The sequence below is a fragment of the Chelonia mydas genome, chromosome 10 (assembly GCF_015237465.2).
Source record: "Chelonia mydas isolate rCheMyd1 chromosome 10, rCheMyd1.pri.v2, whole genome shotgun sequence".
In the NCBI taxonomy this organism is placed as follows: Eukaryota; Metazoa; Chordata; order Testudines; family Cheloniidae; genus Chelonia; species Chelonia mydas.
This window is the reverse complement of record NC_051250.2, coordinates 76,492,697-76,505,895: the sequence shown is the minus strand read 5'-3', so window position 1 is coordinate 76,505,895 and position 13,199 is coordinate 76,492,697. Positions and strand designations below refer to the sequence as shown.

At 48.1% G+C, this 13,199-nt stretch overlaps 1 long non-coding RNA gene across 2 annotated transcripts in view; it reads left to right on the top strand.

The window, feature by feature from the left end:
• The window catches only part of LOC122461989, a 38,689-nt gene that overhangs the window by 23,056 nt on the left and 2,434 nt on the right, over window positions 1–13,199 (top strand). The window contains exon 3 of one of the 2 annotated variants that reach the window (XR_006284304.1): window positions 6,081–6,266. This is a non-coding gene — a long non-coding RNA (uncharacterized LOC122461989). Of the gene's footprint in view, window positions 1–6,080; window positions 6,566–13,199 lie in introns of those variants that run through there. The other variant, XR_006284306.1, reaches the window with a different exon arrangement.

Sequence of the window (13,199 nt, the reverse complement as noted above, 5' to 3'; positions counted from 1 at the left end):
CCAATGATCCTACACCAGGAATGAATTTGGCTTGTTGCTTCGTAGCAATAGAGTACGTTACAGCATCGATTATTTGCATGCTGCGGGGGCTGGATAAGTTTGGGCAATGTGATTAGGAGACATTAGGGTACATGACCCTGTTTCAAACAGGAACTTCTGGGTAATTGAGATTTTCAGAAAAGTGAGGCTGTACTTAGTTGATAAAAGGCTTTTCAGGGTAAAGTGGAGAGTAAATCTTTTATGTTGTTTGAGTGAAAATGAATAAACAATTAGGCTGGGATTTCCAAAGCCACACTTGGGATTGACATGCCCACCCCCTCCCCATTGCAATTAATGGGATGTGTGCATCTAAATCCCCTTGGAGACTTGAAAATCACATCCTTAATAGGCAGGGCTCTTCTGACGTGCCAGATGTTACTATCAAGGCTGATTTCATGCTGGGCTAATTTCATACTTGGCCTCTGTTTTTGCAGGCATGGTTTTGTGGGGCACTGTTTTGTCCCACAATTATAGCCAAGTCCTACAGTCGGCTGAGCATCCTCAGTTCCCAGCAAAGTCATTGGGTGGTTGAGGGTGCTTAGCGCCCTCCAGGAGCAGATCTTAAGTGTGGGCACAAATGCGACCATTTAGGGGTGGGATTTTTCAAAGCTGCCTAGGGGGTTTAGACACCCATCAACAGCAATTAGTAATGACTGGATGTCTAGCTAACTTGACTGTGCCTACAGACCAGAGAGTGAGGACTTGTGTTGTGACCTATAGGCCTCAAACCCAGGGCCACAGGGATTACAGGAGCAGCCACGCTGCAACTCTTCACCTGGCAGCCTGCTGACAATAGCTGGCCCAGGACCCAGGAAGCCCAGACCCAGTTTGAGGCTCCATCCCTGACATCCCAGTGGCAGAGTCCAAGAGCAGCTGATTGGCCTGCTGTCCCTACTTAAGCAACAGGAACAGGAAGCTCTCTGAATAACAGCTCCTGCTCCCCCAGCCTGACTTCCTGATGTGGCTTGGCTCCAGACCTCTCTCTTATCGTTCTGATCTCTGGTTTGTCTCCTGCTTCTGATCTTTTGGTATCCTGACCCAGCTGACTCCTGACGGTGGACTCTGGCTCTGACCACTAGGTACGGCTGCCCATGACCTGGCCCTGACAACTTGTTTACACTGGGAAATTGTCCAACATAGTTACTTTGGAATAGCTCCCCATGTGGCCACTGTATTCCAGAAGAAATGTGATTTTTTTTTATTCCAGAATAATTAGTCTGCTTTAGAAATATACTAATTATTCTGAAACAAAGTGACTTTTATTCCAGAATAGTGTGTCCACAGGGGGCGCTATTCTGAAATACTGTAGTTATTCCAGTCAATTTCACTGTGTAGACAAGTTCTTAGATGTTGAATCACTGATGTTTGCATGCGCAGTTAAAGATGGGAGCGAAACTACCTGGCATGACAAGTCCTCCTGTAAAAACAGAAGCTGGGCTTCAAAATCAGGACATTGTCTCAGACTTTCTGTGACCTCAAGGAGACATCTCCTTGGTCCCATCAGGTTCACCCTAGGCAGTTCTGTTTGGTGAATGATTTCACGCTGAATACTGAAGATGTTGCACTCCAGGATTTAATTAGGATATTTCTTACGTAAAGTGAGTCAAAAACATCCTTAGCTTAGGAGGAAAAATCGAAAATCCTTCTGTTCAACTCTGTCCCGTATTGCCCTAATATACACTCACACATGCGCTGCAGCTCCCTGCCAAAACCCAGACTCTCCTAATACAGGGGATTCAAAAGTGGGTTTTAATAGCCAGCTCCCCCGCCCCCCCCCCCCCCCCCCCAAAATCTTAACTTCGTATACAGTTCTGCATCTAACTGGAAGCTCCTGATGTAAGACTGAGGTTTGTGTAGAGAAAATCTTAGACTAGTTCTGTCCCTGGTTCTTAAATGGGCTTTTATAGCTGAAACTTATAGATACAGTACTTTTTTCCCAAGGCTTTTTACAGCAATTAAAGAAGTTCAAGCAAATACACAAACCTCAGATCCCGGAAAGCTTGCCAATTGCTTTGCTGTTAGTGCAGATTCTAACAGCAACATTTGTTCTCCTGAAGCTGCCCTAAACAAGGAGTGTTTTACATCCATAAATAGTTGCTTTTGGAGACAGGTGGGCCCGCAGCAAACTTTATTTTTCTGGAAACAGCAAATGCATTATGCAGGGAGAACTTTCCAAGGATGCCCTCCGCACCCTTTGTAGGAAATACTGTACAAATCTTTATGGCAATGCCAGTTTTTAAGTTGCATGAGCGACAGTCACAGCAAGGACGTGTTGTTGCATTTTCCATTGGCTGTCGGCATTTTATTTTGGAACCATTGATGTTTTGATCTTTGCATCTCTCCCCCATCTTGTCTCCCTTTCTATGTTCACGTTACCTTGAACTTGTCTGCTCTAGCTGAAGAGAGGCATTCTGACAATACAGCATTCTTCTTTACACAAGTGCCTGGCCAATGCAGAATTGAAAATAACCACAAAGTAGAATTGCAGCAGTTGACGAGAGAGAGGAAACCGGTGTTCTCCTTCCTTGCAAGTTCCAATAACGTCCTTTGAGATGTCAGCTTATCAAGCCACAAAAAGAAAACCGTTCAAACCAAAAGCAAAAATAATTTCTAAAGCACACAAGTTCAGTGATAAGATTCAACAGCCGTCCTTAACTCATTGTGTTATGTCTGTTACAGTAACTGTGATGCATGACCAGAAAGGGTTAAGCATCCTACAGGATAAATGGCTCAAATTCAACCCTTAAAAACATATGGGCAGATAACCTTTGTGTTTTTGTGTATTTACAAATATATTGGTAGAAATCAACAATGTAATCAAGCAGTCCCTGTCTGTGTGGTATTCTGTTACTTCAGAGATCAAAAGAACATCTTAACATTTAAATGAACTATAAACATAGGCTATCACTGTGTTCATCTCTCTTTGAAGTGAATAGCAAATCCTCTGTAAATGGTGGAAAAACAGGCAACTGCCTTATGTTAATCTGTGTGAATAATTACCGGGTGGCGCTTAGGAAATGAGTGTCCCTTGTTTGCCGAGGGATTCCAACCTGTCAAAGAAGGCCTGAAATTGTATAAAGATGTTTGGGTCCCAATCCTTTTCATCTCAGATCTGCTTAAGCTTCATCAGAGGAAGTTTGAGTTGCAAGATTGCAATCCAAGTCGTAAACTGGAACACCCTGAATATGATATTGGATATTGGACTATAACCTATGGACTAAATTCTAAAAGAACTCTTTGCAACTACAAAGCTCTCCATCTCTGCTATGAATTTGAAGCTCGAGATTGTCTGTATGTATATTGATCTTTTAACCTATACTCTCTCTCTTTTCTTTTTTAATAAATTTTTAGTTTAGTTAATAAGAATTGGTTGTAAGCGTGTATTTGGGTAAGAGGTGGAACATTCATTAACCTGGGCGGTAATGTGTCTGATCCTTGGGACTGGTGGAACCTTTTTTGTATGATGAATAAAATTTTCATTAATCCTCATCAGATCCGACTTGGGTGCCTACGTGGAGGCCTGAGGCTGGGTCACTTTCAGGAACCTGTGTTGTTGGCTTCTGAGTAACCAGTGAGGTAATAAAGAAGCCGTTTTGTGCTGGCTTGGTAAATCTAAGCATTGGAATATCCACCAGCTTTGAGGATTGTCTGCCCCGTTCTTTGCAGTTCACCCTAATTGAGTGACCTCAACTGGCTGCCCTGGGATTCCGGCAGGGGTGAAAGTAACACAGACGACTTACTGGTATGGGGCCCGGCTTCGGGCCCCCAGAAGGGTGGGGCCTCGGATGGAAGGGGCGGGGCTGGGGGGGTCAGCCTCCCCACGCAGCCCATCCGCGCTGCCTGGCCTGCGCCGCCCAGGGTGCCGGTGGTGGTTTAAAAGGGTCTGGGGCTCTGGCCACTGCTGAGTTAGCGGCAGCGGCGGCCGGGAGCCCCAGGCCCTTTTAAATCGCCAGGCCCCGGGGCAGCTGCCCCTTGTACCCCCACCATCAGCGACCCTGCTGGTATGGTCGCTTTAACGTTGGCTGCGTACGGGCACCAGTACTGGCAGCCACTTCTTACTGGTACACCTGGATTCCAGTCACAGTAACTATGATACAATATGGAAGATCAGTGCTAAGACAGCATCCATTACCGTTTAAACATCAGGCAAGGAGGGTCTGTTTTAAACCTTAAGGCGGGCATAACTAATGGCTCCTAGAGTCAAAGGGAATTGTGTGCATGCATTCTTCAGACATTTGAAATGTCTTTGCTTGCCAGGGCTGGGAAAGGGTTATAAAGTTTTTAATCTACATGTATATAATTCACTGGTTATGAGACCTACTGTCCCAGTGGGTGGGGTTACATCTTACCCTAGGTTTTATTTCACACCCCCGGTTAGTGTGTGGTTGCCGTATGATGCGTTTCCTGCTATGGATCTGTAGTATGAAATATGCTTAACCATATGGTGTATTCTGACTGGGTGTGGCCACAGACACCCTGTAGAGTATTCCTGTTTTGGCTTGGTCTACATATGAATTTTGTATCAGTATAACAACCTCAGTGCGAGGTGATTTTTACCAATGGAGTTGTACTGCTACAACCCCTAGTGTGGGCACAGCTGTAACGGTTTAAAGGTTCCTTATTCTGGTATAGTTTATTCCCCTTTGTGGGTGGGAATAAGCTATTCTTGTATAGCTGCATCCACCCTCACGGGTCTGTCACTCTAAATATACTGGGATAGTTAAAGCAATAGAATTTTTGGGTGTAGATAACACCCAGAACAATGAGCTGCGTGCGTAGGTGCTATTGCTGTGGCTGCAATGGGCGGGGGACGGGGGGTGTGGGACATTGCCTAGTGCAGTGGTTTTCGATCTTTTTTTATTTGCGGACCCCTAAAAAATTTCAAGTGGAGGCACGGCCTCCTTTGGAAATCTTCGACATAGTCTGCGGATACCCAGAGGTCCATGGACCACAGGCTGAAAACCACCGGCCTACTGTTTTCCACTCAGGGGAGAGGAGATTTTCCTACGACTCTTGTCTAGGGGGGTTCTCCGTTAGCTCAGGTGACGGAGCAGTGCGTTTTGGAGCTGAAGGGCCAGGATTCTGGGGTACGTGTGTTCATATTGCAATTATCTCTGCTGTCTGGAGCATATTGATTCATTGCACCACATCCCCTTGGAGCCCTAAGCCCTGCTCCAGAACACCCCTCTGGGGTGGAGGCCAGAACACGTCTGCCTTGTATTTCCTGCTTGGGTGTGGGCTGTCTGACAGTGCCAGAATTTTGCCAGTAGAAGTGAAGGCCTTAGCAGTCTGGGAGAGTACACACTGATCATGAACAGGAGCGCCGACCTGTACTCACTGCCTCAGCATATGCAAGAGAAGAGAAACACTTGGACTAAAATGAAAGGATTAGCCCTGCAATTGGAATAAGAACAGCATCTGCCATGAGATCATTGTGGGTAAAACCACAAGGCTCTTCCATCCTCATGCTGCAGGGCATGAGCTGATTCCCAGCGGGAACCCAGAGAATTTCACCCTCCTCTGGAGCAGCCACCATTGGCCACAAGGTAGCAGACGACCTGGACCCTTGCACTGACTGGAATGGCAGCTAGTACTCTGTGTTCCTAGAACGCTTCGCTCTCTGGCTGATTTAATGGTTTTAAAATCCCAAATAGCCCTTGTTTTACTTTTAATGTAGTGATTTTAAAGTTACATGAGAGCCAAACGCTATTCAAGACCAATGAACCTCTCGATTTGGTTGTTCCGTGATTGTAACTCAAGACCAGATAGATTTTTTTTTTTAATCTCATTTTTTTCCCTCTGCTAAGAGTGTCTGTGTTGCACTGTGTAGTCCCAGGGTGACCTTTTACAGCTGAGCTTCAAAGCCTTGCAAATTGTTTCAGAACTTGCAAATCCATCTTTTGGATATTTTTACAGGTCTTAATCCATAGTCGGCTTTTTAAAAAATTATTGTTCTTATTACTAGTGTCTTTACAGGAATATTGTTTTGATTATAGTTTGGGCTTATTTTGTTTTTTGTTTTTGTTTTGCCTGCTGTATAGAATACCAGTTTCTGATGATCAAAATGGAATCTTATTTTCAGAGAGGAGGAATGCAGCATTTAGAAAATCCTACCAGCTCCCCAAATATGCTGTATGAACAGAAGTCTCCAGCCTAAGTATGTGTATGGTCCCCATCACCATGCTACGTGAGCAGTAATGGATTGATTGTGCAATACCCCTGCCAAGGTAGGAAAGTATCATTGGCTTGGATGCACATTTCATAGAAGAAGGAGTGAGGCGCTTGCCTCACTGCACACGACGGGGGGTGGGAACACGCTCACCTTATAACTTTGCACTCAGTGGTTAGAGCACTGCCTGGGATGTGGAAGAACCAGGTTCAACTCCCTCCTCAAGCAGCAGAGAGCAAGGATGTGAACAGGGGTCTCCCACCCCTCAAGAGTGTGCTCTATCCACTGGGCTGTGCGATACTCTGATGTGGGCTCCCTCGGTCTCTCCTGCTGAAGCTGTTCCTTGGTGGACTAATGCTTTAGAGTCACTGGGCCAGAGAGAAAGAGAATGACTCTCTAGTCCAGTGGTTCGGGCAGGTGGAAGGCCCAAGATCCAGTGCTCCAGCTCTAATGGCTAGTTACGTATTTATCCACAATGGAACAGCTGCAGCAGAAGAGACTGAGGGAGCCCCCCATCAGATGGCTCAGTGGTTAGAGCTCTGGAGGATCCTATTCAAATCACTTCTCCCCAGCAGGCAGAGATGGGAGTTGAACCGGGGCCTCTCCCAACCTAGGTAAATGCACTAACCCTCCCCTTTGAATGGGACCTGAGCTGGTAGATGGCCTCTGAGCATTCCTGCCAGATCAGACCAGGCAGGCAGGACAGGTGGGCAAATGCCTATCTTCCCCTGGTATGTGCATCACACCAGGCCTTAGGCAGGAGATAGGTGCCCAGGTTGCTTAGAGTGAGGCAGCAGTGGCCATGCCCAGAGGCAGAAACTTAGGCAACTTCTACCCTGAAATTTGAGGCACAGAGTGAGTTTAGGCACCTACAGGGTTAGCTGGCAGCCAAGTGGAAGGTTTGTGGGTCCTGTTGGAACCTAAAACCGAGACTTGGGTGCCTAAATACCTTTTGTGAATCTGGACCATTATCCCCAGCTGGGAAACTGAGGCACGGAGACATTAAGGCTGAAGTTTTCAAGAGTGCCCATTGAGTGCTGGTGCCCCAGTTGTTTAGTACCTCTCTGGAGATACCTTTGGCCTCCTTTTCAGGGATGCTGAGGGCCCACGGCACCAACTGAAGCCAATGGGAGCTGCAGGCAATCAACCTCCGAGAGAAATCAGCTCCGAGGTGTCTCAAGTTGGGTAACCAAGACCCGAGGCACCTGCACTCAATGGGTCTAGTCCAAGTCCCAAGTCTAGTCCAGTCCCAGAGCCACATGACCATCCTTCCTTCACATCTGACTGTGCGGCACTCAGTCAACTTCACCTGAGTCTGGCAGCTGCTGGGTGCAATTAAAAAAAAGACAGAACTGGACAAAATTTCTGGATCAAGCAAGAAATTTCCACCATCCCCCTCTCCCCCCCAACCCTAATAAATAAATACCTAAATATTAAAAACCCGCCAATAGATGCAGGTGCAAAACTGATTGTTCTAAAGGCCTCAGCAGTGCCATTAACAGTATCTATTTTCTCACGGGGCTTATCTTAACTCCTCTCAACCTGTGAACATTGCTGGGTTGAAATTGGCTCGCTCTACAACTACCTCGCCCCCTCCAAGCACAACCTGGCAGCATCTCTAAATATTTATCCCGAGTCTCCTTTCATTTGGGCAAAGTGGTTATCAAACTGCTTTCTGGGAAGGATAACTGGGGTCAGGAGTCTGAATCAACTGTTGGCAGACACAACTCATGGACATTGTTTTCATTCTTTTGAGGATGCTTAGTGCATAGACCTAACAGTGGCCCCTACTGTAACTTGATATTGACCAACTCTGGAAGGACTTTTGTAAACCTTAGCAAACCTGTGGGTTTGCAAACATAGTTCTGCTTGCTCCTTGCTGCCGCAGGAAATAGGGGTGGTGAAAATAACCAAAGCCTCCGACAAATTGCAGCAGCTTAATACATAACATCATCCTGTGGCTAGGTCACTTGGCAAGGAGTCAGAGGACCTCAGTTTCCCATCCCACCCTTTTGTATATTTAGATTGTAAGATCTTTGGGGCAGGGGCAGGGACAGGCTCACATTATATTTTTTGGTACCGTACCCAGCGCAATAGGGGCCTGATCTTAGCTGAGGCCTCTAGGAACTATCGTCATGCAATGAATAAGGAATAATAATAATATTGCAACTCGCCATGCCACAGGTGAGCTGGTGTTGCATATGTTATGAGAGTGTAAAACTGGTTCTCTTACTACCTTTTCCCAACTTGCTTATCCTACATAAGCATCCCAGTTTGAAAATGTCGCCGTTAACTGCTCTCTGCCTCCATTTCCCCATCTGTAAAATGGAGAATAGCATTATTTACTAATCTGCGGAAAGCAGTTGGAGGTCCATGGATGCCATGGGCATGTGAGATATTTTTTATTACTAAATTTAATTCTGACCAAAAATTCAAGTTTTGTGCGTGAATGGTAAGTATTTAACAAAATACACAAGTCAATAAAAGCTGGAATAAAAGAAGTGGTTTGAGAGGCACGAATAGAAATGTAAAACTATTGACTTGTCTTCCTGATTCATAGCTCTACAGAATGGAAGCAATCAAAATGGGATCAAAGTCGCATCCTTTTTCATTGCCTTGGTGCACTGTCGTAAACTAACAGTGGGCCGAATCAGAAGATTATTGGCTTTGGTTCTGCAAGAGTTTTTGACCATTAATGCTTATTTTTCAGAGTTGTGTACGCTGCTCTCTGTTTTCTGAGTCGGTGAATTCACTTCCCTCTGAATCTCCCTGTTCACTGTGCATGTAGGGCCAGATCCTGACAACTGCTTTGGATTCTTTAAGATTCTTGAAATATATTTAAGTCTCCCTTGTGGGACAGTGTACTGAGGCACAGTGGCCTCCCTCCGGACTGGCAAGTGAGGGACCACTACATTTCCCCTGGCTGGCGGAGCCGAACCCACACTGCTCCCCTTGCCAGAAGTACCAGGGCGGGACAGGAAGTATAAAGGGAGGGCTTGGCATCTCAGTTGAGCAGGAGCCAGGGAAGGAGACGGACGCCTCCGCTCCGGTGTGACACCCGGGGGTGGAACCTGCGCTCTGCAGCACCCTGCCCCCGGAGGAGACTGGACCTGAAGAGGAGCTGCTGCCGGGACTGCCTGCCACTGTGTACCCCGAGAAGCCAGAGGACCTGCAGATTATAGAGGTACCAAACCCTGGGGCGGTAGGAAGTAGTCCAGGGGCAGCCGACAACTGGCCAGCTACCTTGCTGACTGATTCTAGGTCAGCGTGTTGCAGCTGGAACCCTGCTGACCCAGTGGTGGACCACTCCACCACTGTTAGGGCCCTGGGCTGGGACGCGGTGGAGTTGGGTGGGCCCGCGTCCCCCTATCCTGCTGCCATCCCACCCTTGGGGCGGCCGACACCCCATCCTAGGCCAGGAGGCCTGTGTGAATCTACCGTCCATCAAGCTTGGACGCGAGACTTGGTTGGTGCTCACCCCTACTGGAGCCCCTAGGCTGTGGTGGTGCTTCCCCCCCTGACCTGAGCCCCTAGACGGTTCTGGATGCTCACCCCTACCTGAGCCCCTAGACCGTGTGTTTGCTCTCTGCCTTGGCCAGGAGGCTTAGGCTACAGCCTGCTCTCTGCTCGGCCCCAAAGGGCTAGAGCTCCAGATTGTCAAGTACTGCCAGCCCCAGCTGCGGGGCTGAGAGCTAAAGACTGCTCAGGGCTCTGCCCCACCCCAGGGGGGACAAGAGCACCAGGCTGTTATTGCTTGTTTGCCTCTGTTAGACGAGCACAGAACGATAGACTACTTACGGCTCGGCCCCGCCAGTGCGACCCGGACCCGAGGGTTACGGCCCAATACAGCGAGGCAGAGTGGCCTCCCTCCCCACTGGAGGGCGAGGGACCACAACAGACAGGAAAACCATCCCCCACCCAACTCTAAAGAGATAGATGGCAAGAAAAAGCCCCTGGGTGGGGGCCCCTAGGGGAATTATGGGAAGGCATTGGAGAACTATTAGCCCTCGATTGTCACGTGGAAGCACTAACGTGCATCCTCGCTGGTGAGGTGAGCTCACTCGAGGTCTGGCCTGTACCTCCAGTTGTGTCAGCCAACTTGTGTTAGTACCCCCCCACCCCGCCACCACACACAAGTAAGAGTTTGTGTGCGTGTGGCTGGGGGCTGAGTTACTTCCCACTCGAGCTATAACGCGAGGTAACTCATTAGTCAAGACAAGGCCTACAGACTAACATGGTTGTAACCACACTGCTCTAGTTACACTGGTCCAAATTTCCCTGGTCCAGACAAGCCCAAGGGCAATAGAAAGTGGCAGGCCCAATCTCCACACTAAATTGTACCTATTTAACGAAAGGTGTGGGGCTTTTTTCTCTGATTTTAGTTAAATTTGGTGCAACTTTCTGTGTGGATGCTCTCAAATTCACTTCAACGTGGCTTACATCGATGTAGCTTGCAACTTTCCATGTATAGGTGCAAGCTAAGCTGCTGTAACCAGTTTCAAATGGAGGAGTGACCGTGCAGGGGGTTGCATTGGTTTAACTACATTGGTTTTTTAAACCGATTTAAGTTAAACTGGTGCAGCCTAAAGTGGGAACAAGCTTTTAGTCGTGCTAACAGCTGAACCCTCCATTCTACTGCACAAATGATCTACTCATGTCCCTCCTCTGGGGTATTTGTCACGCACTACAGAATGCGCGGTGGGCCAGGCGGTCAATGAGCGCGCTCAGCACTTTGCAAGCCCTAACCTTTCATTTGGGCTTGTTGTGTTGGTAAAGGATGCAGCAGTAGCAGCCAGACCAAGCTGTTTCCTCCCTTGGACAGGAAACCTGGTACATGACCTTTGCACTTCAGAGTAACCCTTTATGAAAATGCCCTGCTGGAAGGGAGCTCTGGCCATGAATGGCCTTGATTCATGAATTAAACCTGCCCTGCACTGCTGGGAGTGACTGGGCAGAGGGGCCTGTGCACAGGACTGGGAGCCAGGAACTCCTGAGCCCACACTTGACACTGACTCCCTTTGTGGCCTTAGGATAGTCACTTAACGCAAGGTTTTCAAAGGTATTTAGGCACCTAAAAGTGTAGCTAGGCACCTAGTGCGATTTTTCCAAAATGCCTCACCAAGTTAGGCCCCTAACGCCCACCAGGCACGCAGCCGGCAGAGCCTTCTTGCCGAAGATGAGCTGGTTAATGTTTGTAAAGGTGATGAGAGTTGCAGAAGGGAGGAGTACGGCCATTACTAGGGTATTGCAGGGATAGTGCGCCTGCTGCTTCTGGGCCTCCTTAAAGAGAGACCAAGGGCCAAACGGTGACCTTACCTCATCCTGGCATTGTGGGCTGCGTGTGGCTGAGCAGAGGCAGCCTGAGGCAATCGGCCTGCTCAGGACAGGTGAGGATAGGGTGTGGCTGGAAGTGAGCCCGCTGTATGACATTCCTTACAGCTGCCCCTTTGTGATGGTGGGCGTGGTGAAAAACACATGCAACCAGGCCCCACTCAGCACTCGGGAAGTGCCAGCATCAACATTCTGCATTCCCGGTATGGGGAGGGATGGGGAAGGAGAGGAGAAACGAGAGGGAGAGGATGGATGGCAGGCTCCATGCACCCTCCCCTCCATCCAGCCCAAATTTCTTTCCAAGTACCACCCACTACACCAATTCTGCAGAGCTGAATTAATCACTTCAGTGAGAGGTTGGGCAGCAGCTCGGGCTTTGAGCCCTCTCTCCAGTTCCATGTGGAGGGGCTATGCAGGACTGGGACAAGAAGAGTAAAGCTCACTGGGTCTGATACCCCACTGCTTTATGCGCTTCTATGCACCTGCAGAGAGTGGGTGTCAAATGCTTCCACTCTGACTTGGTATCTTTTGCATCTACCTGGCACAGGTGTAAATGACAACACAAGATGCCAGGCAATGAGGAACCCCAAGCCTCCATGCAGTTGGTTTAGGTACTTGCACTTGATGCACCCCTTCCATCAAAAGGAGCACTTGACCTTTGTTCCTCAGGGATGGCCCCTCTGACCCTGGAGCATGGACTCCAGGTTTTTTGGAATCTTGCCTTAAGAGGCAGAATTCAGTGTCCTAATCCCCACAATGGCAGCAGCATTGACCCATGGAGCACTTCTGCGTGGGAGGCAGGCACGCAAGAGTAAACCAAAGCCTGGTGCTCATGCCAGTGCTGAGAGCAGCAAAGAACGAATGGAGACAAGAGTAGACGACATCAGCCACAGCGAAGAGAGCGCCCTATCCAGCAGAAAGCTGCACTCGGTGAAGTTCAATTCCATTTACACTGGAGTGACCAAGACCAGGATCCAGCCCAGAATGGCTTTCAAGAGTTTCCCATTTGCTTCAAAATGTCTTACTGGCACCAGAGCCGCGGACAGCATTACGTATTTGTATAAAAAACAAGAAGTTACCTTTTACCTTTTGGATCTGTTTGTATTTGCCTAACTGCAGGCATTGCAAGGCTGCGTATTTACAAGCCAGCTTGTATTTGTTTAACTTATTGAACCTGAGCTAGCAAAGGTACATTTGCACGGTCTCACTTTCCCCTACGTAGGGAAGGGAATCCAGACTGCGGCTAGGGAAAAGAAACCGACACCCAAACACCAAAGCAGCTTTGTATGGATTTTAAATGATTTATTATCCCGACTTGGCCCTGTCTTCTTTTACATTCCTCTTTTGGGGAGGCCTTTTTCTTTCTTTATGCTTTCATACGTTCACATCACTGCTGACGTCTGGGCTGTACAATCTAAATGAAAAAGGCTTCACCCTTGCTCCACGAAAACTGCTCCTTGCACGTGCAATGGTTAGTAAGGTAGAGAATGACGGATCCACCGGAGAAGAGACAGAGCATCGGTGTGCAGTGGTTGGAGTCATGGGACCTAATTCTCCTCTTATCTACACCAGTGTAATGTTGTTGACATTAATAGGGCATAATGTGGGGACAGTTGTCTGCTCCTGCACTATCACTTGCAGGATTGGAGCCTAAATCCAT